Here is a 14117-nt window from a genome sequence, read left to right on the forward strand (position 1 = left end):
AATAAAAACATGTTATGTTCAAATAAGTTTGAACAAAACTAGACTAAACAGAATTAAATAGGTTTCTTCATTTCAGGTCTTCCCAGACCCCTTCAGATCTCCACTCCTGTCTTCAAGCTCTCTGCCCAGCCCCTCTCATGGGAAAGGGAAGGCCGGCCTGCTTTTCTGAGAATCGTGATATAGCCAGCAAGGGCTCTGCCATTTCCCCCTCTCCACCTCAGGAGTTTTCTTCATTGACCACTTCTTCCCTTTCTTCTGCTCATATCTTCTATGACATCCTCTTCCTCCTCTTTTTCCTCCCCTTCCCATGAATTAAATGTCCATCGGGCACACAGAGGAGTTTGTGGAACAGCGGTGGAGCTCTGTGTCCCAGATCTGCCCTGAAACAGCCATATGGCCTGGGGCACATTATTTAATCTCTCTGAGCCTCAGTGTCCTCATCTGCAAAAGGGGAAAATACGGTTTTATTTTCCTCCCTTGTGGAGTTCTCATGAAGATAAAATGAGACAATGATGTAAAATGTTAGCTAGCCCAGTTGCTGGTACATCGTAAGCACTCAGTGAATACTAGCCCTCGATTTTTTTTTCCCCACTACCCCCTCCTCTGATATCTTCCTCACTGATCACCCCTTATAGTGTGGCTGCATCAGTATTTCTGTAATTATGTATCAAGTATCTGCTATGTGCTGTAAAGATTTAAATGTTTACTCAATGGATGTATCCTGAATCAGCTTGGGTGCTGAGTACCAGTCTGACCACTATGATCATTCTCCATCAGCACACAACACCAAAGGGGTGGATGGAACCAGTCTCCCCAGGATCTTCATGCTTTGAACCAAAAGCCCCGTGGCTGGAACAGCTGGACATAACTTTCCTAGGGCCAAGCCAACGGCCTCAGCAACAACAACAAAAATATGTGCCTGCAAATTCAAAAGCCCTCAATACACAGTCCCAAAAAGCTCACAGAGTGAGTAGCCAATTGGAATCAGATTCATGAAGAAGCTTAAAACTTTTCAGTTGTTGCAAGAAATATCACCACGATGTGAAGTCAGGAGACATTCCGACAGAGGCCATAAAGCAAGTGAAATTACAAAGAAAATGCTAGAGCTGCCTTTTTTCCTAGAATTTTGCACTCTCTTATCTGGGCTGATCCAGAATAGATAAAGGAAATATTGGAAACAGCTTGTTGAGAAAGGCCATGTTGCATCTTTTTTGCCTGCAGGAAAGCAAGTACATGCTTTCAGGCCGTGGTGTGTTCTTCGAGAGGCTTGCAAGGAATTGTGCAGCAGGGTAGGTTCCAGGAGATTACGGGTCCTTTGTGTTTCATGTTTCATGGTTTCCAGCACTGGCATCCTTCAGAAATCCCATGAAAAGTGGGCAGAACTCCTTGTGCAAACTTCTGAGCAGAGGGTTAAGAAGACTTTGTGTGTGACTCTTAATCTTGTTGGGAAATTTTAGGGTGAAAAATGTAATTACATCTGAAATGCCAACAACCAAGGCCAAAGGCATGTCTCCTCTATAGATGGTTCTTTGTTGATGAGATTAGCAACTAAGCTCTCGTGCTCCTGCCTACAAATTATTCAGATTATTTGAAAAGAAATGAAACAAGATACTGGGAGGAAAAACGCCACATACCACATTATGTAGCACTTAACTAATGCTCACCTGTTTAGCAATGAGTTCAACATATATTTATCAAGTACCTACTATGTGTGATATAACAGAAACTACACAAATAAGGTTCCTGCTCTCCTTGAGTGATTTTACCCAAGTAAACCATATTCTTAATTCTCTGTCAATGGCAGGTTATAAGAAGAATTCAAGGACTCTGTAGTTAGCACAGGGCAGCTCCACATTGCGTGGTCTGTATCGTCATCAATTCCATGTAGAAACAGATTAGCATGGACAATTAAGTTGGTGGACATAGAGGGCTGTGTGATGTGGCCTGAACACCAGGACTGGAGGCATAGGAGGGTAACACATGAAGGAACTAAAGGAGATAGGACAGTGACACAATGACATTGAAATGTGGGGTCATCCTCAGTTAACTGGTCCCATAGAACAGGGGGTGAGTAAGCCATGGAATCCAAGTTAAGGTGATGGCAGAATTTGTTCAGAAGTGGAGAGCAGCTGTTATGAAACGTCTCCTTTGTCCACGTGCAACTCCACTTAGTCTTCGACCCCAACATGTAGATCTCAGGTTGCCCCATTTTCCAGAGACCCAGAGACCTCTGGAGCCCCATTATTCTGTCATCCACCACCACACCAGCCACCATGTAGCATGGGGCTGTTCAGACCCAGCTCTGTAAACCACATACCTAAGTCTCTCCCCAGGTGTGTAAAGTTCCAAAAGTTTGTAAGTCATCTGACTCATGGTTGGAAAATTAAATCATGATTATATATAATATATACAGGTATCCCCCACTTTTTAAATGTTTGCATTTCACAGCGCTCACCATAGGACATACCCTCCCCAATGTCTATCACCCAGCTACCCCATCCATTCCAGCACCCACCATTCCAGCAACCTTCAGTTTGTTTCCTCAGATTAAGAATTCCTCATATCAGTGAGATCATATGATACATGTCTTTCTCTGATTGACTTATTTTGCTCAGCATAATTCCCTCCAGTTCCATCCACGTCATTGCAAATGGCAAGATTTCATTCCTTTTGATGGCTGCATAATATTCCATTGTATATATATACCACATCTTCTTTATCCATTCATCTGTTGATGGACATCTTGGCTCTTTCCATAGTCCGGTTATTGTGGACATTGCTGCTATAAACATCGGGGTGCATGTACCCCTTCGGATCACTAAATTTGTATCTTTGGGTAAATACCCAGTAGTGCAATTGCTGGGTCGTAGGATAGCTCTATTTTCAACTTTTTGAGGAACCTCCATACTGTTTTCCAGAGTGGCTGCACCAGCTTGCATTCTCACCAACAATGTAGAAGGGTTCCCCTTGCTCTGCATCCTCGCCAACATCTGTCGTTTCCTGACTTGTTAATTTTAGCCATTCTGACTGGTGTGAGGTGGTATCTCATTGAGGTTTTGATTTGGATTTTGCTGATGCTGAGTGATGTTGAGCACTTTTTCATGTGTCTGTTGGCCATTTGGATGTTTTCTTTGGAAAAATGTCTGTTCATGTCTTCTGCCCATTTCTTGATTGGATCATTTGTTCTTTGGGTGTTGAGTTTGATAAGTTCTTTATAGATTTTGGATACTAGCCCTTTATCTGATATGTCATTTGCAAATATCATCTCCCATTCTGTCGGTTGTCTTCTGGTTTTGCTGACTGTTTCCTTTGCTGTGCAAAAGCTTTTTATCTTGATGAAGTCCCAATAGTTCATTTTTGCCCTTGCTTCCCTTGCCTTTGCAATGTTTCTAGGAAAGAAGTTGCTGTGCCTGAGGTCGAAGAGGTTGCTGTCTGTGATCCCCTCTAGGATTTTGATGGACTCCTGTCTCACATTGAGGTCTTTCAACCATTTGGAGTGTATTTTTGTGTGTGGTGTAAGGAAATGGTCCAGTTTCATTCTTCTGCATGTGGCTGTCCAAATTTCCCAACACCATTTGTTGAAGAGACTGTCTTTTTTCCATTGGACATTCTTTCCTGCTTTGTGGAAGATTAGTTGACCATAGAGTTGAGGGTCCATTTCTGGGCTCTCTATTCTGTTCCATTGATCTGTGTGTCTGTTTTTGTGCCAGTATCATACTGTCTTGATGATTACAGCTTTAGACTATGGACTCTGAGAAACAAACTGAGGGTTCTAGAGGGGAGGGGGTGGGGGGATGGGTTAGCCTGGTGATGGGTATTAAAGAGGGCACATACTGAATGGATCACTGGATGTTATATGCAAACAATGAATCAAGGAATACGACATCAAAAACTAATGATGTAATGTATGGTGACTAACATAACATAATAAAATTTTAAAAAATTTTAAAAACCTAATGATGTAATGTATGGTGATTAACATACCATAATAAAATTTAAAAAAAAATGTAAAATAAAAACAAAGGATCTCAGGAAAAAAAAAAAATCCCAGCTGTTTATCATCTACTTAAAGGGAAAAAAAAAGTTTGCATTTCATCACTTTTCTTTTGCAAAAGACTTGCATTACTACCTGTTTTCACTAACCAAAAGAAATCCAAAATGTATTTTCACTTTTACAGAAAAATCAAAAATAGCATATAGCATTTGTTTTGTAGTAAGCCCTTATAGAGGCAACACATACCCCATGCAGTAAGAGCAGTCCACCAGCTCCTTCCCCAGGAGCCATACTCAGCATCCCAGCATCAGGCCACCATAGTTTTGACCTGGGTCTGTGAGCATCTGTGCTTTTTCTTGATTTATTTTGTGCATCCATTAGCAAGATGTGTCCTAAGCTGTCAGAAAAACTGAGAGCAGTTATTTTTTGGGTCTGGGAATGCTAAAAAAAACTTTCTGCATAAATTAAGGGTAATTGCTTCTTCACTTTATACCATTTTGGCTTAGGAAAGGTTTCGTAAGAAACTTTCAGATAGCAGGGAAAATCTGTATTGTATATGCTAAACAGTGTGCTGGGTGCCCAAGCTAACCCACAAAAGCCTATGTCATGTTGCTAAAATTCCTCTGCTTGTGGTGAGGATTGGGGAGCCTACCAGGAGACAATAGCCATAATGCAGTAACACAAACAATAATATTGAATGAAAACATAATAAGGCAGTGATTGATCTTGGGTCCTGACACTTCAGAAGTGGTTTTGTTTAAAAAGAACGAGGGAGGGGCGCCTGGGTGGCTCAGTCGTTAAGCGTCTGCCTTCAGCTCAGGTCATGATCCCGGGATCCTGGGATCAAGCCCCGCATCGGGCTCCCTGCTCGGCGGGAAGCCTGCTTCTCTCTCTCGCTCTCCCACTCCCCCTGCTTGTGTTCCCTCTCTCGCTGTGTCTCTCTCTGTCAAAAAAAAAAAAAAAAAATCTTTAAAAAAAAAAAAGGAACAAGGGAAGGCAGTGCCCATCTCATGGGGGTGTTTTGAAGATTAAATCCATTAAACCACGTAGTGTCTGGCATGTTGTCAAAGTGATGTAAATGCTACTTACATAGATAAATGGAGACCTTTGAGAAGATTCCAAAGGGAATTTCTGAATACTTTTAAAGGTTTTAGAGAGGGATGGCCTGAATCATCTATTGTGCCTGATTTTGCTTTTGAAACAAAGAAACTTCCTTCTCTGTTGCACCTTGCCGTTTGTGCATATGGTAAGTGCCTGAGTCAGGCATTCATCAAGTCCACGACTGCCCATCCCAGCTAAAACTGCAGAATAGTACATTTGAGCAGCAGCTATGGGAGCCCCACGGTCAGACACCTAACTTCCAGCTTTGGAAATAATAAGGATGACTCTCCTGAGCGCTTATGCTGTGCCAGGCACTTGACTGAGTGCATTGTCATGGACTAACTCATGCACCCTCCCCCTCCCCAAACAAATCCATAATGTGGGTACTATTATTTGTCTCATTTTGAAGATAAGAACACTGGACCCTAGAAAGTGAAGAAAATGGCCCCTGGTTGCAGAGCGAAGAAGCAGTGGAGCTGGAATTTGTTCATGGGTAGTTTGCCTCTGGAAGGCACACGTTGTATCAGGATTTCTCCAGCCCAGCGGTATTGACATTTGGTGCTGGATAGTTCTTTGTTGTGCAGCTGTGCAGTGTAGGATGTTTAGCAGCATCCCTGGTCTCTACTTGCTAGATGCCAGTAGCATCCCTGCACCCCAGCTGTGACAACCAAAAAGGACTCTAGAGATTGCAGATGTTCCCACGCGGGGGCAAGATTGCCTTTGGCCGAGAACCACTGCTCTACATCCAGATGCACTCTACATGTGTGGCCCAGGAGAATTCCTGGAATTGACTTAGAACATTATCAGAGTTTGACCCATAGACTGAAGCAATTTCATAGACTTTATAGCCATGAAGCCATCTTCTGCACTACTTGGAAGAAGCAGAGCTTTCTTGTAGGGCGGGGGAAGAGAAATGAACTCTCTGAAAATGTCCGTGTGTGTGCATTAAGATATAGAAAAAGGGAATGACAGTCAGGGTGTGCATGGTGGGTAGAGAGACTGAAGGATGGCGCCCTCATCGAGACATGGGAGGGAGGAGATGGTAATTTGGAAAGGGACACACACCGCCACTGAGACCCAGCAAATCTGAGCTCTCTAGCCTCCTGCTAGAGTTCACAGACCTGGTTCAAACCTCAGCTCCACTACCAATGAGCTATGTGACTTTGGACCAGTCGTTGAACCTCATCGTCTCCCCTTCCTCCTCTGTGAAACATAGACAATGTTCATTTCTACCTCGTAGTGGTGTTATGAGTTCCTAAAAGTGCCTGTCATGCTTACTGAAAGGGCTTATTAGATATGAGTCAGTTGTCCTGGCCAGTCTGCTTGAGGTTGTGAGGTTTAGTGGTTAAGAGAAGAGGGTCTGGTCTCAGACTGCCCAAGTGTTGATCCAGCATGGCCATGTGCTAGCTGTGTCATCTTGACTGAGTAGCTCAGCCTCTCTGAGCCTTAGCTTCCTCATTTCTAGTCCCTACCTCCCAGATTTTATGTGACGATGCACAGGAAGCCTTCTACCCCATGCTTGGCATCAGCATTCCTGCCAAGATGGCACTTTCCCCCTTAGGATTTGTATTAGTTTGTTAGAGCTGCTGTAACAAAGACCTCAAACTGGTGGCTTAAACAATAGAAATCGATTGTTCCACAGTTCTGGAAGCTAGAAGTCAGGGCGTCAGCAGGGCTGGTCCCTTCTGAGGGCTGTGACACAGAATCTGTTCCATGCCTCTTCTTCAGCTTTTGTTGGTTTGTTGGACATGTGTGGCATTCCTTGGCTTGGAGATGCATCACCAGACCTCCACCTTCATCTTCACATGGCTGTCTCCCTGAGTGGGTATGCTATTCTCCTTTTTATAAGGATGGCAGTCATGTTGGATTTGAGTTCCAGTATGTCCTCACCTTAACTAACTATATCTGCAGTGACCCTATTTTCAAATATGGTCATATTCTGAGTTATGGGGGTTAGGACTTAAACATATGAATTTGGAAGGCACAAGATTCAACCCATAACAGGATTCTGTGAATCTTTTTAAGGTTTCTTCTAGCTCTGAAATCCCATGAGGGATTATTGAAGTCCAAGTAGTTTGGGATGACCAAATAAATGAACAGGGGGAAAGAACTATTTCAGGAGTCAGGAGATGTGCCACTTAAGGGACGTGTCTTGGTGTTTTTGACTTCTAAAATTTGTTTACTTTGTTGTACCTTCTCTGTCCTATGAGGCTAATGATGACTACCTTCTACATCTTCACCCCTTTCCTAAAAAAATTATTCTATAGGCTGAAGAAGAGAGTGGCTATAAAGATACCTTGAAATTCTGGAGGTTCTGTCTAGGTGCATTATTATTCTCCTCGTTACTTAGCAGGAATAAAGGGAAATGTTGATTTCCATGTGTATTCATTGTCTATTAACAGGGCCTTACTTCTCCATCCCTGCTTGCCTCTCCCCATCAAACACAGACCTGCTGAAGTTTTCAAAAGCTCCCTGTGTTGCAAGATTTGAGCAAACTTGATCTTCCAGGTTTAACTTAAATATTGTTTCCATTTTGAAGCCTGTCATGTGGGTGTACCACAAAGAGCATTTGGTTTTTCCCCCTGAAGCCCTGGGCCGTGGTATGTAGGCAGTAACAGAATACTAGGAAGAAAGAGAGAGCCTGAAATGGATCCTCAGGCTCTCAGCCTGTGCAGAGGGAAAGCAGGATGTAAGTAAAACCATTACTTCTCCCTCCTGATCAAAGGAGAGATGGTAACCCCGCCCCTCCTCCCCACCACCCAGCAAGCAATTAACACAGCCTGGCGTCTCCTCTGGAGTGATGGGATTCAGCCTGTAGGACCAGCTCTGGCTGATCAGTGGTTGAAAGTGGGGTGCCCTGCATGCGCAGGTTGAAAAATGCACACATTTACAAATAGAATACATTCCAAAACAGTCCAATGAGAGAGACACACAAACCAACCTTACTGACGGATTATTCTTTTCATCTGCATTTGATGCAGATGTGAGATCAGAATTTGCCAGCAGGACCTAAAAGTAAAAGGTTAAAATTGCAGGAGCCAAGTAGACTAGTGCCTTTTGGATTTTACAACCACCCAGAGTCTTTTTAAATGCAGATTCCGATTCAGCAGTTCTGGGTGGGGCCCGAGATTCTGCATTTCTAACAGGCTCCCAGGTAGGTTTGCCAGATTTAGAGAGGAAAAAAAAAAGCTGGATACCCAGTAAAATTTGAATTTCCTATATTTTATCTGGCAACCCTACTCCAAGGCAATGTTAATGCTGCTGGTGCGTGGACCACACTTTGAGTGGCGAGGGTGTACATCATCAAAACATAAAAATGTGATGGAAACATGAGGCTGTGTTAGTGCATGAGCATATGGTACAATTTAGAAACAAGTTGATGGCTCACAGGATAGTCACACTACAAAATGTTGTTCAGTGGTTGGCAGAAACAGGCCAACAGCAGTGAAGAGTATGCATCCATCTCCAGAAATGGGGTACCCTGAATTCCCCAGCTTAGAGTCCAAGAGCCAATGTGTTACTCATGTTCACTTTATGTATTTATTTACTTAGTCACTTATTTAATGATGGTAAAGTCAAGGTTGAAGTTATGGCCATAAAAGAATAAAAAGAGTAAGAGTAAAAAAAAAGGCATTTTTAAGAGCTAAAAATAATACAGTTTTATGCTTGAGGGCATTGGGGTAACATTTTGCCACATTCTGCCTCCCTTTCCAACTGGCCCTTCAAAATGAAGGGGCCACATTGACTCCTGCAGCTTAGCCCCTGACAGGTGATCTGTGGAGAAGGTGGGGGCTGGGCTTAGGTTTACACTGACATTTGACATGCAAACCCAAGGCTCTGTTCCTTTGAAGCCAAGGGATTCCAACTCCTTTGAGGCTACTTGGCCACCAGAGCAGCCATTTACAGATTACAGGAAGGTTGGTGCTGGGAGGGAGGTTAGCAATCATTTATTCCAGCCCCTAAATTCCACAGATGAAGGGGTAGGAACTGTGGAGAACTTTCTCCTCCTCTGAGTCCTTTTCTTCTTCTCTGGTTACTCTGGCATGCACCCTGTAAGAACTTTATCCTAGGCGGCTGCATAGAGTTAGAATCTGGTTTTTCAGGGGGTTCTTTGTTTGTCTTGTTCTATTTGAAAATACATCGGGATTGCCTATAGTCCAAATCTTCCTTGCCTGTATTCTACAATGGAATCATTTGCCTTCCCATCCATTCTTGAGATTAGGTTGAATATTATATATTATATATTATATATTATATATTATGTATTATGTATTATGTATTATATATATGTATATATACTATATATGTACTAGACATACTACAATTTTAGTATGCTTGACTTAATCAAAGGCAGGCGCCATACGTCCCCAAATTGAATAGTGCCACTTGTTGTATTCTTCAAGTATTTATTGAGCACCTACTATGTGCCAGGTCTGTGGAAGGCCACGTCATCTAGAAACTATCCTCTCTTGTCCAGCCTGGTTTAGGCTTGGCTCCTACTGCAGCAATTATTAAGCATGGAATTTTCAGCTGAAATGCTCGGAGCTGATTCATCTTAGATTTGATTTCTGAAACACTTTCAAATAAGATCACATCTCAAGTCCCATCTGTAGAAGTCCTACATGCCCCTACTCTTCTGTGGTATGTCCAATGTGGTATATTTCACCCAATGTTCTTTTTTTTTTTTAATTTTTTTTTTAAGATTTTATTTATTTATTTGAGAGAGAGAATGAGAGACAGAGAGCACGAGAGGGAAGAGGGTCAGAGGGAGAAGCAGACCCCCTGCTGAGCAGGGAGCCCGATGTGGGACTCGATCCCGGGACTCCAGGATCATGACCTGAGCCAAAGGCAGTCGCTTAACCAACTGAGCCACCCAGGCGCCCTTTCACCCAATGTTCTTAGTCTACAATTAATTTATGATTCAATTCTCATTGTAAAAGATTTAAGCTATACTGAGGTAAACAGCTTAAAACTTTAATGCCCCTTTCCTCCTATCCCCCAATTCCACACTTGTCCCCAGAAGCGGTATATGCCAATTAATTGGTAGATATGTCCTTCATATGCATTTGCAAAATATATGTACATATACAGAGTTCATTTCTAACACAAACTGGATCATATTATATAGATTCTTCTGTGATTTGCAGTTTTCATCTAATAGTATGTCTTGCTAAGCCTTCCATTTAAGTACATATGAATCTTCCTCATTCTTTTCTAATAGCTATAGGACTATTCCATGGAATTCTCTTGCCAACATTTATTTAACCAGTCACATTTGGTGGGTATTTATTTATTTATTTATTTATTATTTTTGGGTATTTAGATTGTTTGCCATTTTTGTTATGACACACAAGACTGTGGTAAACGATTTTGTGTCTATGTCTTTGGACATATTTGTAAGTATTTCTGAGGCCCAGAATTTTAATTTTCTACATCAGATGGGTCTGGTAAACTGATGAGAATGGAATCAGTTGCCAATTGGCAAATATATTCCAACCTGAATCTCAAGTTTCTCAGCCCATGCTGTCTTGTTTGAATTAATTCAGAATTGCCCGAGAGTCTTCTATGTTTGGACACTGCTGGCTGACATTTGAAAGCCAGATTCGAGCCTCCAAATTAAAAACCTTAGAGCTACAATATTTAAATACCTTAAAATAGCATGGATTTTATTAGGCAGGAAGTGGAAAAGAGAAGAATGAAGGGAGTTTCCCTGATAAATGGATTAAAAACTCCAGATTGAACAGAGCAGTTAGTCTCTCAGGAAAGAAGGTGGGCTATTCTTTTTGAAAAGAACTTTTTCATGTTTTTGTTCCTAGCTAAACCAACTTCACAAAACAGCCAAAACTGAACACCTAGTGAGTGTGCTGTGCTGACATGGATTTTGTAGCAGATTTTAAAGTAAAACTAACGGGGTGTGTTTAAGCAGAATCCAAAGACATCTCCGCAAGACTCCCATCCCTTGTTACTCAGTCAAACACCAATCCAGACACTGGGTGAAGGAACTTTGCAGATGGAAGTAAGGTTACTTATCAGCTGATCTTGAAATAGGGAACATATCCTGGGTTATCCAAGTGGACCCAAAGCGATGACATGGCCCCTTAAAAGTAAGTAGTAAAGTAAGAGTCAGAGAGATACAGTGGGAGAGGGAAGAGGAAGGAAAGATGGGGCAGAGAGAGAGGTCAGAGTGATTCTAAGTGTGAGGAGAGGTTTTGAAGATAGAGGAAACATGCCACAAGCCATAGAATGCTGGACGCTTCTAGAAGCTAAGAATGACCCCTAGCTGACATTCACCGAAGAAAGTCCCACAACCACTTGGAACTGAATACTGCCAATGACTTGAATGAGCTTGGAAGTAGGTTAATGCCAGACCTCCAGAGAAGACAGCAGTTGTACCCACACCTTGATTTTGGTCTTGGGAGACCCAGAGCAGGCAGATAATAAGTGGATTTTTTAATCTGCTAAATATGTAGTAAATTGTCATAGACAGCAAGAGAGAACGAATATAGGGGTTGAACCAGTGTAGATGTATTGGACGTAGCAGAAATAGATCTATAGGTCAGGCTGGTGTTTCTTACTTCCTAGCATCTGAAGGAGGGTAGGGTCCACTGTTATAATATGAAGAGGATTAGCTCACATTTTCTAAATGTTTACATAGGATAGGTGCTGTGCTAGGTGTTTTATGTGCATTCCCTACTTTACTCTTTACAAATAGCCCTGCAAGGACTGGTGTTTTATTATTATCTCTGTTTTGTAGATGAGATAACTGGACCTCTGAGAGATTAGGTACCTGGGCAGGAATCACACGGCTTATAAATGGTAGGGCTGGAACTCAAACCCGTATCTGCGGGACATCACACCCAAGCGTGTGCACGTGAATGCTGTATTTCACAGCATACCACCGCCACCCCTGCAATTAATATGCTTCCTTAGGCAAAATCACTACTATTTAAACTCTTGCCAAACATTCACATCCCAGAATGCCTTCTTGACCTTGTTTTAATGCCCTCGGAATGCTAACACCATCAGATGCTGAGCAAGGAAGAAAAAAATCAAAGTTGGATGATCAAGGAAACAGCAACTCCTGCCCATCCCCCACGCCCAGGCTCTTCAGGCCAAAGCACAGTGCACACTCTTGTATTTCTCTTCAAACCCTTAGAGGTCCACTTGCCCTAGATTGTGTCAAAGATTGTACTCTCTTCCCCACACCAGGCACTCAATTCTAGAGGTGAAAGTTGTGACGGAGACATTTTTATACCTTGACCATAAACATCAGGAGCCAAAAGGAGTATCAAGTGAAATAAATGTGGGGCATAACTGACATTTTATCTGAAGGGAGGGGGGCAGTATGCCGAATTGATCTCAGTTGTCTGTACAGAAAGTGTGACCTCAAATTCAACCAGTGGAAAGTCTGAGCATGCAAGATTCCTCGCATTTGTTCGGTCACATATTCCAACACTTAACAAATATGAACTGTGCTTCTATCGTGTGCCAGTTTGCATTGGAAGCTGAGGGTACAGTGATGAATATGACAAACTCTATGTTCAGTGACCCTTCCAGGCTAGAGATAGGAAAATGGATAAGCAAGCAATTGTGGAATGGTAAAAGAAATGCTGAGATGGAGAAGGTACCAGATGCCTTTGGAAACCAGAAATAGTGGCCCCTAAACTGGGGCCTAAAGGGAAAATACGAGTTAGCCAGGAAAATATGGAGTAGAGGAGAATGTTCAAGATAAAAGGAATATCATAATGTGGATTTAATCTAGAAATATACATATATGTTCATAAATATATCTGGAATAGAGAAGGCAAAGAGGCAGAATGGCAAAGAATGAGGCTAAAGATTATCAGTAGGGACTGAAGTCAGAAAGAGTTCTTACTATTTAAGGAGTTTGAACTTTATTATAAGGGAACTTGGAAACCATTGAAAGAAAAACCTGAGCAGGGACATGATTAGATGTGCATGCTTTAGAAGGATACCTCTGGTGGCATTGCCAAGAATGAGTGGAGGAGAGAGAGTAAATACAGGGATACTGTTGGGAGGCTAAGGAAGTGTGGTATGTATAAAGGAAGGGTGGGATTAGGGATGGAGAGAGGCAGCTGGATTCCAGAGATATCTGGGAGGGAGAGTCAACTGTATTTGGTTGTGGAGTGGAGGGAGTCTAGGATGACAGACAAGCCTGACTTGGCTAAATCATCATCCAAATATCATTCTGACCTGACACACCAGAGCTGTGGTCTGCAGAGGTGAGATGGGGTTATAATTTGTAATTTGTGGAAGGCCTGGGGTGTAGGGGGATCAGCCAGAAAGCACATGTTTCCGCTGCATGGGGCAGCCAAGAGCACCCTGTGGATGGGCATCTTGGGGCTTTCAGAGCAGGTGACTCCTGTTGCTTGTTCTGAATATGTTGACAGAACAAAAGTTTTTAAGAAATCGAAGTCCCAGCCCCTAATAAACAGGAAATGATACACAGTTTCAAATGTTCACTTTCTTTCCTGTGTCCTTGTTTCTGCAGGGAAGAATGGCTTTTCTGTTGAAGGTGGTAGGCACATGTTGCTCTGTGGGTTGGAGAAGGGTCAGTGCAGCTATGATCTGCCCACCCCATATGCCCTGAGGTGCTGTGATATCTTGACAGGTGTCCTGACACTTCGCTTTGACTTGTCATGTCAGGGCTGCCAGTCAGCTGGGACTAGACACTGGGAAAAGCCTGTGGGTTTGGAACTTAGCAGCACTTGCTTGGCTAAACACCTGTGGCTACTATGACCCTATGGCTAAGCCTTGTCATAGGCTGACAAGTCAGGGTTACTCAGATCCCCTTGCATGGTGATGGTATTTCAGTCCTCTTAATCCTGTAACTGCATCAGGGGAGAGAGATTTTTCATGAGCAAGTGTGTGAAATGCATTCAGTGCTTGGTAGTGGTGTATGGCTACGATCTACTGCTGTCCTCTGACCATAATCTGTCTCCCTCTCTTCTGATACCAGCAGCCCACACTGTGTCAGGTATGGGCACATGACTCAAGTCAG

Source organism: Mirounga leonina, unplaced genomic scaffold, assembly GCF_011800145.1.
Source record: "Mirounga leonina isolate KUSES-001 unplaced genomic scaffold, KU_Mleo_1.0 Mir_94, whole genome shotgun sequence".
Taxonomy (NCBI): domain Eukaryota; kingdom Metazoa; phylum Chordata; class Mammalia; order Carnivora; family Phocidae; genus Mirounga; species Mirounga leonina.